We start from the raw sequence: 16,960 nt of genomic DNA, 5'->3' as shown, positions 1-16,960 counted from the left end.
TTCATCCTGTCTCAGGGAGTGCTGTCTACATCCTTCCAGCCCCTAGTCTCCCGTCTGGAGCAAACAGACAGCGTCAGAAGAACATTTACATTTCATTTGTAATGTATGCGTACAGGGCATGCAATGTGCTGGATGTTGCAAGTGTTTTGAAACATTAACTCCTTTAGCAGTCTCCATATCCTCACAAATTAGGTACGCTTATCCTTCTTGCCAACAACAGATGAAGAAACTGAGGCACCAATGAGGTAAGTACTTTGCCCTCTACCAATATCTAGGAAGTGATTGAGGTGGAATTTGAACATAAGTTGTGGCTCCATATTCTCTGCTCTTAACCATGTTCTTTGCTCCCTATGACTTCACACCATGAAGACGTTGGCTCAGTGTATCCATTTTCTTGTTACACCCGGTAGCCCCACTCTTTGATCTCTGTCTGAAAAAGATGCTATTCGCATCAAAACTGCTGCACATACACAACCAAAATGACTTCTCCCCATATCCCATGTCCTGGAAAATACATAGAGAACATTTCAAAACATTTCTTGCCCAGGCTGGGAGTGCTTCTGGGAAATCCCACTGTTCCTGTAAGAAGCCAAGGGCAGGCTGGGAGCTGTGTCTTAGCGGAAAGGTGAGATCAGGAGATACTATGGGGTTACAAAATGGATGGGGGACCTCAGCAGGAATTGACTTCAGGATCTGGTGGTGTTTCAAGCTGGGTGCTAATTTTCTGGCTTTGGGTGTAGGGGCTGGTGCCGCATTCCAGGGAGAGGCCAGTCTCCCTGTGTTCTTGGGGAAACCAGACCCTTGAAAGCAAGGGAATGAGAATTTCCTTTCACGATGGACTTGGGAGGGGAAACATTCAGCCCAGAAGAGACAGTCATGATCCTGAGGAAACCAGAAGAAGCTGCCTCCTCGTCCGCCAAGCAGAAAGCCCTCCTTCATGGACTCACTTTATCCAGATGAGACCAAGAAGGAGGACATCATGAGATGCCCTTGCAGGTGGGAGACCTGTGACAGTGGAGCCTGTGCCTGGGAGGCTCTGAAAGGCATCATAGGGGTGACATTTGCTGTCAGCAGGGTGCCAGATGAGAGGCACGCCCGCTTGTGTCTGGGAACAGTTTGAGTGTCAGGGAGAAGGCACCGCTGGCGCAGAGGCTCACAGGAAGAAGTGGGTCTGACCAATGTCCGAAAGAGGGCAGTGTAGCTGGAAGGAGCCTGAGAAGAGAGAGGAGGGTAGATGGGGACAGGCAGGGCCAGAGGGCAGGAACTGGCAGACTGTGCTTTTCCCGTCGCTCTCTGATGACACTGCTCTAAGACATTGCACCTAGAAAATACAAATCCTTAACATCTCACAAATTCTGTGTGCCAGGAATGGGGCACAGCTTAGCTGGGTGCCTCCGCCTCAAGGTCTCTGTGAAGCAGGGGCTGCGGCTATATTGCGGCTCGACTTGTGGAGGGTTTGCTCCCAAGTTCACTCACATGCATGCTGACGGGGTTTGTTTGGACTGAAAGTCTGAGTTCCTGCCTGTCTGTTGGCCAATCATTCCCTCCGTTCTCTCCTATGGAACATCTTCATAGGGCAACTGAAAACATGCACACTTGCTCCCCCAGTTCCAGAGATATAAGATGCAGAGAGAGAGAGAGATGGAAACAGAAGGAGGGAAAGACGGAGGGGACTAAAGCCAATGAGTAAGAAGGAAGGGCCAGGCTTTTTGTTCTTAACCCTGGGTTGCAGGCCATCCCATCACCTTGGCTGCATTCTATTCAGAAGGCAGTTCCTGACCACTTGTGGTTCCACAAGGACGTGCACAGGAGAAGACAGTGAGCACCAGGAGCCATAGTGGAGGCTGCCCACTACATAGGCCGACACGAGGCACTTGGGTCTGATTCTAAGTCAAACAGGAGACCTTGCAAGGTTTCATGCCAGTGAATGGAAGTATCTGAATTTCCCCTAATTTCCACCTCTTAAAGGTGCAGACCTGGAAATGAGGCCCAGAGGGGCAGTGACTTTCTCAAGGTCACAGAGCTGGAACCCAGTCCTGTTTTGAGGGGTACTCCACACTACATCCCACCCCTTCTTGTCATTCTTTCATCTCTAAGTGTGTGCATCAGACACATGCAAACCAGACCACAGGTGTTGTTGCTATTGTCTCTTCTACACCTGAGGACGTCCCGAGGGAGATATTTCTGGCCTCGTCCCCATTGTGCAGGTTGGGTGATTGAGGAGGCCCTGGGAGGCCCATTGGCATTTCCAGGACACAGAGCTTGTAGGAAAAAAGAGGTCGGAACTCAGCTGCATGTCCTCAAGCTGGAACCCTGGTTCCATCTCAAGGTCCTGTGTTGGGATCTGTGCTGGCTATTTGTGTACAGTTCTGGAGGTGACATGGGCAAGGAGGGTGAGCAGCCAAGATCCCAGAGAGGTTTTCGGTGGGTGTGATTGAAGAAGGCGCCCAGGTAAGGGAAACTTGAGGAAGTGACCTCACTTCCTTGGAGACAGACCCCAACAGAACTTAGCACACTGGTCTCCAGGCGCCCACATTCTAGACATAGCATCCTATTGAGCCCACTTGAGTGGCGACACTGAAGACAAGAGGATGTTCTCCTGCTGTCTCCCGAGTTGTGGAGGCTCTGGCTTCAGGAAAGCCAAGAAAAAGAGCCTTTTCAGTCACTATAGACACTGGCTTGGCCCTCACCTGCACCGCCTCTGTCCAACTGGCAGGAGGAGCACTCAGGTAACACAGGGAAAGCCAACCGGGTTAGGCCACAACTGGATGCCACCCGCACAACAATTTGAGCCTCCTTGTGTGTCGGAGGGGAGTGAGAGATGGGCGGCGGTGCTGAGCGGGGACCCACACTGGGCAGGAGCCATTTGCTCGGTGTTGGAAGCCTGGCAGTGTGTCGTGTCCCCAGCCTAGGTGGTGGCTAGCAGGATGGGAGAGTGGGTGCTGGGAACCAAGCTCCTCTACCCATAGGTTAGTCCCGAGCCATCCAGGTGTCATCTCATTCCCTCCCTGGCTAGAGGTCTATGCAGATGCTGCTCGGTACCTGATCTGTGCTGGGGTTTCCTCCTGTGGCCAAGTCGAGGCATGCCCCTCAGGCCTCCCGGCCCGGCTCTCGGGCACTGTCTTTGCAGAGCTGCACGCAGGAGGTGGTGGAAGAGCTGACGGATGGCTTCGGGTACTCCATCTCCCTGGACAGGGACCAGCTGCACCGCGCCACCATCAATAACCAGGGCTGCTCTGAGGTGAGAGTGGGCACGGAGGGGTCTTCCCACCCAGGCCCCTGAGATGACCAGGGCCGGCCCAGAATCCAACCTCAAACTGCCGTTCTCCTGGGACCCTAACAGGGCTGTCCCCCATGAGTGTCCCACAGTCCCATTCCCAAAGGAATCTGGACTTCCGCTCCTCCCCACCAGCTGCATAGGAGGAGGGTAGGAGGGCACTCTTTGCATTTTCCTAGGAAGATTAGAGAAAACGTTGATGTCGTTGTCACTTCCCAATAGGCCCTGAGTATCTTTGAATTTCGCCTTTTTTGGAAAATGAAACCTCGATAACAAGGGTCTCCAAACTCCCTTTAATGTAAAAGAAATAACCATCAGCGTGTTTGAAAGTCAAAGGGATTCTCAGAACGTGTCACTGCCCTGTACACTGTTTCCAGACCTGGGAGGGGTGAGGTGGCCACATAACATTTCCCTCCAGGTCAGGGTCTGATAAAGCCTCAGGCAGTTACAGGGGATGTCCCTCAGCCCTCACTTTGGGCGGTTCTCAGTTCTGAGCCACAGGACCTAGAGAAGCCACTTGGCATGCCTAAGCCTCTGTTCTCCTCTCTAGAGAGGGGTGTCTGTTGAGGATTCACTGGGCTGGTGCTCTGCACAGACGGAGGTCTGTTGTCCCTCAGCGAGCAAATGGCCTTGAGGGAGATCAATGTGGAATCCTTCGCAGGACCAAAGTCAGATTGTGCTTTGAGAACCCAGAACTTTGCTGAGTTGGGACCCCTGTCTCTCCTGTCGCACACGTCTGGGAGGGGCTAGGAGTTCCTGGGTCAGCTGCAGACCCTGATAACGCTGGTGGTTGGCAGTGGTGACCCTGACTCTGTGTCCCTCCTCGTCCCACCCAGAGTGAAGATGAGTCCACTCTGTCTGTCACTGAGGCCTGCAGGATGCGTGCCCTCCGGGCAGGCATGATGCAGAGGCTCTCAGAGACTGTGCTGCCAGCCTTCCCCAGCAGAGTCCTCTGCAGTGTCATCACCTCCCTCTGCAGCTACTCAGGCTCCAGCACAGCCCACCAGGTGCTGGACCAGCTGTTTCCCAGGTGACTGCCCGCCTCCTCCTCAGCACAGTGGTGACTCTGCCCACTGCCAGCTGTGTGTCTTGCCTTGGGAATGTCACCGCATCTCTCTAAGCCTGAGTTGGCTCCTCTGAAACGTGGGGTGGGAGAGGATGAACTTGCTAGGCTTCTCCCAGGGATGAATGGGATCAGCCCTCCAGGTGCTGCCCTGGTGCCCGGCTCTGCAGAGAGGGTGGTGGGCCATGCTGTGGTTGCTGGTGGTGATTATTTCTCTGTCCCCCACGGAAAGTAGTCTTCCTCTCCCTTCACTGGCTTGTGGCTTTTTGAGTTTGGAAAAGCACCTGGAGAGCACCCTGTCAAGGAGTTTGAGATGCCATCCAGCTGGTCCTGGTGCTTGTCCTTGGTGTAGCCACTTAGGGATCTCTAGGGCCACAGAGGGGCCACAGGCCCACTCAGACACCCGGGGTGGTTCTGGTTGGAGGTCATTCAACAATGTCTATGAAGGACCTACTCTGAGCAGGACTTCTGGACACACTAAGTGTCACTCAGTGACTGAAGCAGACAGCCTCCCTGGCCCTCCCCTCTAATCTGAGAGTCAGACAGTCACACTTGACAGCATTCACAGGTCCCATCTACCCTCCATCCCGGGCGATGCCCTCATCCCCTTTGGGACACATGGAGGCAGCTTGGCCCATTGCGTGCGGGATGCTGGAGGACAGGACCACCTCCCAAAGTGAGTGGTCTTTGGGTCGAGAAGGAGGGCCTCCTGTCTCTAGCAAACAGGGTGTGGGGAGAGGATGGAGGCTGTGGCCGGGTCAGGCCTGGGAGAAACCTGCATCTCACCCATCTTGTGATTCCCATGGGAGGGCTGAGTTCTGGTGGCTTCCACTCCGGCAGGACTGGACTCAAAGAGAGCTGTGCATGGGTCCCAGGCCCCTTGAGAATTGGAAGGGAGGCTGGGCTGCGTTGTCCCCAAGAGACCCACTCCCAGAAGAGTCCCAGCCCCTCCTGCCTCCCTTTCTCCACATCCACACCTTGTGAGCACCACCGCCAGGTCCATAGTAGGAGGTGTGTGAGCAAGCTGCTCCCAAATCTGCTGGAGTCTTCATTCCAGTGGCCCACATTCATGCAGGGCTTGGGTGGGCTCTGTCCAGACCCTTGGGGAGGAGAGTATCGGTGGGAACAAGAGACTCTCACAGACTCTGTGTTCAGCCTGCTGGATGAGCAGGCCTGCCACAGCCAGGACAGCCAGCCAGGGCTCAGGGCTGGGATGGGGCCCTCCTCTGGAGGGGGAGGGTCTGGCAAAGGGGCGCAGATGCTAACAAGAGTGCCTTGGGAGGACGGTGTTTAAGGAAAGGCCAGGCCACTGACTCTCTGGCCCATCTGCCTCCACGCAGTGCTATCTATTTCCTGCTGGGAACTTGGCTGGGCCAAGGGCAGGATTGCAGGGAGCCCCTGCGGTTTCCCTCTTGGACCCTGCAGCTGGCCACTCTGCACATCAGCTTTGGTGGCTCCCACGTGGAGGGCCATGCCTACCTTCTGCCAGGCCACCTGGAGCATCTCAAGGCCATTGAGGCCGAACGGAAAGGTGAGGGGACTGGAGTCTGGGAAGACTGTCTGTGTTGAGGTTCATGGGCTAGCGTTCCCTTAGAGGCAGTGGAGCCCTTCCTATCTTTGGAAAGGCACAGAAACTGTCAGGTGTGTGGGTGCAACTTTCTCTTTATCCTGCTCCAGAGCCAGCTCCAAAGCTCCTGCCACTTCCAAAGCCAGAGCCAGTGCCAGCCCCCGGGCTGGAGCCAGCTGCACCTCCAGTCTCACCACGTGTGGTAGAGCTGGAGCCAGCAGCCCCTGAGTCGGCCACTCCAGGACCAGAGCAAGGGCCACCATTAGAGGCAGCCCCAGAGCCCAGCTGCCCCCGGGCCGTGACCACCGAGGACCAGCTGCGGGAGGAGAAGCTGAACATCTTGGACTTCCCTCCCCAGCTGGTGGCAGAGCAGCTGACGAGGATGGCTGCGGTGAGCAGAGGAGCTCACGGGGCGGGTGGCCCCTGCCTTCCCGGTGCCATGAGCCGCCCCACACCTGCCATTCCCTGCTCGGGATTCCGATGATCTGGGTCCAAATCCCTGCTCCCTCCCTTATCAACACTGTGACCTGGGCAGCTTTCTTTCTCCCCAAGCCTTCACTGTCCCCTAGAGAACAGAGGACAGTAGAGATGGACACTCAGAGCACCTGCTGTACAGGGTGGCTGTGCCGGTGAATGAGGTGGGAGAGAGTGGAAGGTGGGCAGAGTCTGGCCCTTTGGTGGGGGATGGGCACTCACTGAAGTGCTGCCAGGTCCTTGGGTGGATCCCCCATCTGTGCAGGTGGCCCGGACAGCCTCAGCACTTAGCAGGAAGGTGATGTGTATTGACTCCAGTGGAGACAGTCAAACAAAGCCGGGGGTTGTCCCTGCCTCAGGGGGAATGTGCATGGGAATGGGGAGTGGGACCTCAGGGGCACTGGGATGGGTGGATGATGGCCCTTCTGGTGGGCATGTGTGGGCTGCCTTCTGGAGCTTGGAGGAAGTGAGACGGGGCTGGGAGCAAATGTCCCCTCCCTTCCCCACAGTACTGTGTCCGGGGTCATCCTGGACTGGGTGCATTCAGTGGACACAGACAAAACCCAGGGACTCCCACAAGCCTCAGGCCACATGCTCTGCTTCCTGAGCTCCAGTTCTGATCTCAGCCTGCTGGGCCTATGGGGGAATGTGGACGCCGAGCTGGGGTGCGGCAGGACCGGGTGACACTCCGAATCTTCTGCAGGAGCTGTTCAAGACGTTGGTGCCCGCCCACTGCCTCGGCTCCATCTGGTCCGAGTGCGACAACAGGGAACGAGAGTACCTGGCACCCACTGTCCGTGACAGTGTGATGCACGACAACACCGTGGCCAATTGCATCCTCGTCACCTGCCTTGGGGACCCCAGCATGACAGCGCGGGACAGGGCCAGGGTGGTTGAGCTGTGGATCAGGGTGGCTGAGGTAAGCCTTGGCACGCTCTGTCTGGATGCGTGGGAATTGCCTCTTGTTTCTCAGCTCTCAGGATTGAAGTCTGGGGTCTTAGTCCCTGGACTGTCCCTTGACCCTCATGCCAGGGCCACGTTGACCTTGACTTGAGGTCCCAGTGGGGACAAGCTCACTTCCTCCCTTGTGTTGAGCTACAAATCCTTGTGCCTGGCAGTGTTACTCATCGGGTGGCAGGTGTGCCCTCCCTGGCTTCCCTGGGCATGTGTCTCCTCCAGGACAGGGGAAGTCTGTGAGGGGACAGAAACCAGAGGCAGCAGAGCTTCAGCTCCCCCTCACGGCTCCATCTCTTCGCTTCCCCAGGAGTGTCGAGGCCTCGGGAACTTCTGTTCCCTCCACACAATCCTTTCTGCCCTGCAGAGCCCTGCCATTGCCCGTCTCCAAGACACCTGGGGACAAGTTTCCAGGTGGGTAGTGGGTGGTCTGCTCTCCAGCCAAACACCATGAGGGTGAGGTGGCCCAGGCAGCCTGATTTGGGCCGGCATGTCCCCCAAAGTCAGGTGAGACCACCTGGGAGACAGCGAACGCCGGGCACAGGGACTGACCTGGGTGCTGGGTCTCTGAGTCTCTCAGCGCCCTTAAGCCAGCAGTTCCATCCCAGGGATTCATTTCCTTCCAGACCAGATCCTGGCTTGAGCCCAGGTGGAGATTCTCAGGTGTTTCCTTTGCAGCAACAGAAGCCTCTATGCAGCTGAAACCAACACTGTTCCAAAGAGATCTGTTTGGGACATCTGGGAATGGAGGCCCCAAGGGACAAGAGGAGAGGCCCCTCCGCAGTCCCATGGGGACCTTAGAGCTCAGAACACCCCAGTGAAATCCCTCATCCAGGCCCCAGGCAGTTTGGATCTGCTGGGTTCTCAAACAAATGGGATTTGCCTTCAAGCATCCCACAGTTTTTCTTGCTTGCTTGCTTTCTTTCTTTCCCCACCCCGCAGGGAGAGTTCTCGAACCTGGAAGAAGTGGGTCAGGAGAGAGAAACGCGTGAGCAGGGAGCTGCTAGTGCAGGTAACCTGGAGGCTGGAGATCTGGAAGGAGGCCAGAAGGAGAGGGGAGGGGAGCATCCTGAGGGGATCCTAGGAGGTGAGGCTATGGCAAGGCTTGGCCCAGGCTGGGTGTCAGACAGCCCTGTGAGGGTGGGGCAGGCCGGGGCCACTCGGCCAGGTCCCCCAAGACACCCTGCCCTCCCCCTCCCTGTCTGTTCAGCTGGGGTCTGGACGCACCCCTGGAGTCCAGAGGTCGGGGCCTTGGTCAGATTTGGAGCCAGGGCTGGGGTGAAGGCAGCGGGGACAGGGCCTGTAGCTGGCACGGGGAGCAGCCTCTCCCAGTGGGTCCTTGAGCCAGTCACTGCCCCTCTGGGGGCCTCCGTCTCCTCCTCTGGGAAGTGGAGGGAACTGATCAGTGGTGCAGACCTCCCAGCGAGGTGCTACCATCCAAGGGAGGACAGGAACGCAAGGAGATTTGTGCCGGCTCCTCCTCGAGAGGTGAGGGGAGAGCAGTGATGACACACAGATGACTCTGAGTGCTCAGGAGACTCCTGGAAGCAGGTGACATTCTCCTCACACTTTTCAGCTGAGGAAAGAGGGCCAGGGAGGCCTGGGCAGGCCCAAGGTCACACAGGGCTGAGTCCTGGAGCTGGGACTGGTCTAGAATCAGAGCACCCTGGAGGTGGGAGCAGCAGAGGCAGCAGGGGACTGGAGCCGATGGCCAGGGTCTGAGATCAGGGGCCTTGGGGGACATGCGGAGGGGAGTATGGGCGCACTGACCCTGTCCTCGGCCCCGACAGGAGGCGACCTCCGTGTTAAAGACTGCAGAGAGGGCCCGCCAAGGAGCCCAGGAGAGGCAGCGGCAGCAGGTGAGGGTGACTGTGGGGGAGGGGCCTAGGAGTCAGAGGAGAGGGGGCTCCCCCTCCCAGCTGGAGACCTCCCTCAGGAGAGGGGCCTTCCTCCTCAGGCGAATCTGCTGTGGCTGCCAAGCATGACGGGCCTGCAGTGGCAGTGAGCAGGAGGAGGCCTGGAAGGGCTGGCAGCAGGGCAGATTTGGGGTGGGGAAGGGCAGGGGCCACTGCCCCTGGGAGGGGCCAACAGCCAGCCCTGGGACTTGACTGATGGAGTTTGGTGTTCCTGGCGGGGAGCGGGGGAGGGAATTGTGTGTGTTGGGGTGTCCCGAGGATCCTAGGCTGCTCTGTGTGGGAGCGTGGGGTGGGCAGGAGGCTGGGCTGAGGGGTTTCAGGGGAAGGTTCATGGGGGCACCTGAGAGCGGGAGCTCATCACCATGCCCATCCCGATGGCGGCACAGGGTGTCGTCCCCTCCCTGGTGACGTTCTTCCATTCCCTGGAGCTGCTGGACGTTACGATGGAGGATTATGTGGAGGTGAGTGAGCCCGGAGGTGGGTCCGGGGGCTCAGGCTCCTGAGGGTGGGGATGAGAGAGTCCTGTCCTGAGCCCTGAGCTCTCTGCGTTTGGCAAAGGTCCTCTCAGCAGGGCCTCCAGCCTCGTGTGGGAGTTGGGGTGTCAGGCCCATCTCCCCAGTGGGTGATGCAGGCTCTGCATAAGCCACCGTCCAGGTTCCCTGGGCTGCTGAGGCTCAGAGCTGCCTGACTGTGTGGCCGCAGGAGGTGGTGTCTGAGCTGGATTCAGCGTCTCCCTCTGGCCCTGCCAGTGAGGGAAGAGAAGTCGGGCCCCTCCCAGTCAGGAAGCACATCAGACGCTGAGCTGTCCCTTCCTGCCTGAGGCCTGAGTCTCCCCACGTGTCATCAGAGAGGGTTGGGTCACAAGGTCTGTTGCCTCAGTTGCTCTGCGCCCCCTGCTCTGGAGCCCAGAGACTGGCCCAGGTCCAAGTCCGGGCTCTGGATGGGCCTGCCCACTGGCAGTAGTGCAACATTGCAAGAGGTGTGGACGGGGGCTAGTGCTGGCCCCAGGGGGCTGTTTCTGATGGACTGCGGCTGTCTGCTTTCCAGGGCAATGTGCTCAACTGTCGGAAATGGAATGAGGTAAGCGGCTGCGGCCTCCCGGTGGGGAGGGTGGGGGTTGGAAATCAGAGACCCCCCCCGCAGTGGGCAGGACCCCCTCTGGCCCAATCCCCAGGGTGGAACATTTATTTGCCCACTTCGATATACAGAGCTAGGGATCCTATGGCATTGGCGGGTGGGGGAAGGGCTGGCATCAAAGACTCCTTCCTGGAGGAGGAGCTATTTTGGGCCAAGTGTGAGAGCAGGCAAGCTCTGACTGGAATCGCAGGGAGGGAGGGCTCCCAAGTGGGCAAAGGCCCCAGACTGGCCCCTTGCCCCCTTCCTCACCCCCTCCACGAGCCCTGCAGGGTCCCCCACTCAGGCCCTGTGGGCATCCTGTGCTTGCTCTGTCCTAGCAATTCAAACTGATGGACGAGATCGAGCTGCTCCAGGAGGCTGCAAATCTGTACACCGTGCAGCCCGACGAGCACTTTGGGGCCTGGTTCCAGGCCGTGGAGCCCCTGAGCAAGGAGGAGAGGTGAGTCGGGTCAGGAGTTGGGGGAGGGCAGGGCAGCCTCTCTCTGCTGACCAGCTCCAGAGCCCATGGCCGTTGCTCCATGGTCAGCCCCTGATCTGACTGCATGGCGACCCCTGGGGCCCTTCGACCCCAGCTGCTGGCAGGCTCCAGGACGCACATGTGATGTGTGGCTCCTGAGAGCTCCCAGCTCCGCTCTGTCCCGTAGCTACAGCCTGTCCTGCCAGCTGGAGCCCCGATACCACTGGGTCAGAAAGATTCGACTCTTCTTCAAAGGCAAGAAGAACCGCTCAGTCCAGAGTGAGTGTCCAGACCGGCAGTGGCTGAAACCATGGGCTCAGGAAACATTCAGGCTGAGCGTGGGCCTGGGGAGGCAGACAGCTGGCCCTGGGTTCCAGCTCCACTGCTGAGCAGTCCCGTCCTGGGCGATTGCACTCACGTTTCTGGGACTGGTTTCCTCCTCTGTGAAGTGGGTGACGCTAAATATCAGCCCCTGTGTCAGGGACAGATGGGGTGCTGTTGGCTGACTGAGCACTGAGCACAGGGCTGGAGCACAGAGCGCAGTGGGGGCCGGGATGCGGTGTGCACTGTGGTTCCAGGGCAGGCCGCTCAGGAAATGCCTCTCTTTCTCCAGACACCAGACCCCCAACCAAGGGCCCAGTGGTGGTGGTCGATGACCCTCCTGAGACCAGCTGAGCTACAGCGGGGACACAGCGTTGATACTCAGGGTGCACAGGGCCACCTCCCCTGATTCTGATGAGGAGAACTTTGTGATCCATTTCTTGGGGTCCCCTGTTGGCCACGAGGGAAGGCACCAACCCCTCTTCCCCCTCCCCCCTTTTGCCCAGCACCTATTTCCCTATTTGGCGGGGCCATATTTTGTTGTCAATGGTAAATGCTCCGTTTGAGTATTATATTAAATTGTTGCTTCTTTCTAATCCTGGGAGTGGAGGTGTGAGTCTTTCGCTCGCAGCGCTCATGGAAACCAGATCCAGAAACTCACATTCCTCCTCGAATTTAGAAATCTCCCAGAGTGAGCGGCTCAGTTTATGTGGAGAAGGGAGAAGTGCCAGTCCCCTCCCTGGCTACTGAAGGACGTGCCCAAGTGCCCCTCCCGCCGAGAACAGGATCATTGCAGTGTGGTTCACCCTGTCCAGGAGCAGAGAGGGCCCCTCCGACCTCTTGGGACTAAGCGGTTGGAGGCGTTTTCTCAGGCAGAGCCACAACCACTAAGCTGGGCGTGTCTGTCAAACTAGCACGTGCCTGTCCCTAGCACACGTCCTGCCCAGGACAGTGGCTGCCTTTCGACACTCTGCCGGAAGAGGGAACATTTTCCCGGTTTCTCTTGCACACAGATTAGGACCTTGTTTTCTGATTCAGTCTCCGCAATGGCTTCAGCTCTAAGTGGGGAAAATACCGTCAAAAGCTCAAAACGTGCACATAGGGAGGACGAGGCCAGAGGAAGGTCCTGTGGACATGGACCATGGGCAGGCAGGACTCTTCCTTCTCGGGCCCACTAGGGGCTCCCTGTTCACCTCTGACCTAGACTGGATCCCCCTGGGCTTCTGGTCCCTGACTCCGAATACCATTTCCTGCTTGTTGCCTATCCAAGGGGAAAGCTGTGGGATGCAGCTTTTAGGGCCTCAGCCAGGTCTCCCTCCAGAAACCTAGTGCTCCCAACAATCTGTTCCAGAAAATATAACCAGAGACAACACTTTCCAACTCATCTTATGAGCCCAGCAGTACCCTAAAAGCAAAACTAGAGTTTAAAAGTAGGGAAAACTTGAGAACAGCAAGTCTCAGAAATGAGCAATTACTGTCTTCTACAAATATTAGAAAACTGAAGCCAACAATGTAAAACAATCATACACCAGGACAAAGAGGAAATTTATTCAGGTATGCAAGGTTGTATCAGCATTCCAAAATCAAATCAATGTGCATCAATTCTGTGTTTGTGAGGCTGTATTCCTTTGAAGTCTTTGGAACTGTTGCTGTCTTTCAGACAAGTCTGAGTTTACATCAAAGGTCATCAACTAAAAACAACTACAGTATAAATCTTTTAACAAATGAATTTGAGAGTCATACCCACAAACAGAATATTCTTTATAAAGAGCATTCAAACTAGATCTATTTTTTCTTTTTTAAGATAATGACTAGCTGGCATTATTGTTCAATCAGAAAAATACAACTCTGGGCAAAACTACTATTCCAATTCAAATAGACTTTGCTACTGTTAAAATTCCTATAGTATTTGGTGTTTGTTTTCAATAATCAGATATTATCTTGAATTTATATTCTTTTCAAGTGCCTAGATCTTGTTTCCACAATAAAATGGCATTCCACGGTTCAGAGTATGCTTTATATTATTCTCTTTCCCTTAGCACCAAACACATTGGTTTTTCTCACCTATAGAACAGTTGCCAACAACTTACCCAGAATCTGTTTTCCACAACATGGCACAAACTATCTTGTCAGCTTTCTCTTGAGTTCTCTGGACCCTGCATTTCAGTCAATTAAACTGTTACATGTTCTCCCACGCATTATTTGTTTTCTTTTATTTGCTCAGAATACCTTCCCACCGCATCTCTTCTTTGTAAATGATATCTGTCTATCGCTTGAGGGTCACTCCAAGGAAAGCTTCCTGCAGGTGTACCACCAAACTGGCAGTCGTCTTCCCCTTTGGAATTCTTATATCATTTTGTCACTTGCTCTGTCTTCCTTCTCCCTCTGCTTGTCCCTTCTTGGTCTTCTTTACAGGCTTCTTTTCCTCTGTCCATTCCTCAATGCGCACTGAAATGTTAGACTTCCTCGGCATTCTGCCCTATGCCGTCTTCTCTTCTTGCTCTCCATACATTTCTTAAGCAATGTATTTCACTCCTGTGGCTCTAATGGTGACCAGTATGCTAATGAGCCTGGCCTAGAGAAGCTCTCTTGAGATTCTGACTAGCATATTTAACTATTCATTGGATATCTCTACCTGATTGTCTTTACAAGTATCTTAAGCTCAACATACGCACAACTGAATTCAAGACCTTTCCCCACCAAACCTATTCCTTCTTCAGAGAATTTCCTGTCTTAGAGATTGGAGCCACCATCTACCTAGTTGCTCAAACTAGAAACCGAGGAGTCATTCCTTCTATGGACTACCCCTCCTTGCTGACATCCACTGAGTTACTCGATCATGTTAAATCAGGCTCCTAAATATTTAAAAACTTTGTCCATCTCTCTCCATATAAATTGCCGTTATTTCAGTCCAGGCCATAAGCACCTTTCCCCCAAAACACCATAAGGGCCTCCAGTCTTGGTCCTCCCCAGTGGAATTTCCACAATCCAGAGTAATCTTCTAAAATGTAGGGCAATTATGAGAACTTCCTGCTTAATATTCATCAATGGCTTCCCATAGAAGAAAAATGTCCAAATTCCTTAAACATAGCTTACAGAGCCCTCTGTAATAAGGGCTAACCTTGTCCCTGCCTATCTCTTCATTCTTCACTTGACATTCTAAACTTCAGGCATATGAAATTTCAGTTCTTCAAACTTGCCATGCATCACATCTCTGAGACTTTACATTCTGTATGCTGCCTTCTAACCCCACACCCCTGCTTTTTGCTCAGCAAACTCTATGTCAGTGTAAGAAGTCCTTCTTGTGGAAGCTCTCTTCACTTTGCATTCTTTTTTTTTTTTTTTTTTGGGGGGGTGAGGAAGATTGGCCCTGAGCCAATATCTGTTGCCAATCTTCCTCTTTTTGCTTGAAGAAGATTGCCACTGAGCTAACATCTGTGCCAGTCTTCCTGTATTTTGTATCTGGGATGCTGCCACACCATGGTTTGATGAGCAGTGTATAGGTCCATGCCTGGGATCCGAACTTGTGAACCCCAGGCCACCGAAGGGGAGTGTGCAAACTTAAGCATTATGCCACCTGGCCGGCCCCCAGGATGCATCCTTATCATAGCATCTACCCCTTCTCACAGCATCCACCTTACTACTGTAATTGCTTGTTTAACTATTATCATTCTTTTATTTGACAAATATTCACTGAGAGTCCGCTATGTCACTGGTACTGCATTCTCCTCTGCATATAGAATTTAGTCAATTCAGGGTATTGTGTAAGCACATAAGGTATGTGGGAGACGGTCCAAGAAATGTCTCTTAATGACTTGCATTTCCATCTATTTCCCTACCAGTTTAAATTTCATAATCATTTCCGAGTTCTTTGAATTACCTAACACAGTGGATGGTAGATAAATATCTAATCTCATTAACTGTTGGATTTTAAACATATACAAACAATTTTTGCATTGTAAGAGGACTGCACCCAGCCATTACTTTCTACCTAGCAGAGTTTTTCTTTGATATCACTTTGGATATAATGGAGTGTAAACACTTAGGCAAACTTCTGCAGTGAAAAACGTGAGCCTCAGTATCAGAACAGTGTAATAATGCTGCCGCTTACTAGGCTGTGCCCATGGCCAAGAGCCTTAACCCCTCTGAGCCTCAGTTTCCTCATCTGAAAAAGTTAGTTACAAAGTCAAATGAGATATGAGAAAATAAAAGCATAGCACAAAATGTAAAGGGCTATCCAAATGCCATTATTACGATTGTTATTAGAGTGAACACAGATCAGGCCTCCCTGTCACTGGTCATCCCAGCTCTACAGGCAACGAGATTTCCAAATCTCATCCTTCACCTTCCCTTTATCATTTAAGAGGTAGGCTTCTGTACTTTAATAAACACATATTGATGGAAATGGTTAAAAAAAAAACACCCCACAACACCAGGAAAACCAAGCCAAAAAATTTAACAAGTAAATATTAAAGGGACAAGAGAGACAGAAGCACCAGCCTATGAAGTCTAGAATTTGGATATATGGACCAAAAAAAATCAGGCCACAATTACTTTTTTATTTTTATATTAACTAGAAGGGTAAGTGGCACAAAAGAGTAATGATCTGAATCACTTCTCAGTAAAATGGTAACCCACTGAGCTGCAAAGTCAGGAGATTGGGTTCAAGAACTAGTTTAGCTACGAACCTAACCAGTAATCCCCAGGCAGTCTACCCACCCCACACTCTGGTCTTTCAGCTCCTGATCTCCTTGGCTCCTATCATCTTTTTTTCCACCCTATCTCAGCCACACACTCAGAAGGCCACAAATATCAAATGGCCACTCCATCGAGCCCAGCGATGCTACCATGCTCCTCTAGTATTACTATATACTGAATGTTTGTGTCTTCTCAAAATCCTTAGGCTGAAATCCTAACCCCCAACGTGATGGTGTTAGAAGGTGGGGCCTTTGGGAGGTGATTATGTGATGAGGGCAGAGCCCTCACGAATGGGATTAAGGCTCTTATTAAAAGAGACCCTGAGAGCTCCCTTGCCCCTTTTGGCCATCCATGGACCAGGAATTGGGCCCTCAGCAGACAGCAAATAGGCTGGCACCTTGATCTTGGACTTCCTAGCCTTTAGAACTGTGAGAAATAAATTTCTGTTGTTTAGGGGCCAGCCCCAGGGTTGAGTGGTTCGGTTCGTGTGCTCCACTTCAGTGGCCTGGGGTTTGCCAGTTTGGATCCGGGGTGTGGACCTATGATCAGGCCGTGCTGTGGCAGCATCCCACATAGAAGAACTAGAATGACCTACGACTAGCATATACAACTATGTCCTGGGGCTGTGGGGAGGAAAAAAGATAAAAGGAGGAAGACTGGCAACAGATGTTAGCTCAGGACCAATCTTCCTCACCAAAAAAGTATACTTAGAGAAAAAAAAATTCTTAAATTTCTGTTGTTTTATAAGCCTATGGTATTTTTATAACAGCGTCCCAGACTAAGACAAGTATGATTGCCTTCTGTCCTCCCAATGATTATTTTCTACTTTCCCTTTGCCCCTTAAACTGCCTACCCAAACATCCCTAGTCTCCTCTTACTGATCATGCTCATAATTCATTGAGAAAAAGTGAATCAATATCAGGCAGAAACTCTCTCACCTTCTAATCACTGAATCTACCCATCCACCTGCATCTCTACTTATACTCATTACCTTTCTTCCTATTACTGTAAATTTTATGTTCATATTTCTAAGCCAATACTTCATACAAGTTCTTTGGATCCTATTCCTTCTTGTTTCCTCAAAGACTTTACTCCT

The sequence above is a fragment of the Equus asinus genome, unplaced genomic scaffold (genome assembly GCF_041296235.1).
Source record: "Equus asinus isolate D_3611 breed Donkey unplaced genomic scaffold, EquAss-T2T_v2 contig_197, whole genome shotgun sequence".
Lineage (NCBI taxonomy): Eukaryota > Metazoa > Chordata > Mammalia > Perissodactyla > Equidae > Equus > Equus asinus.
This window is presented reverse-complemented; position numbering follows the sequence as displayed.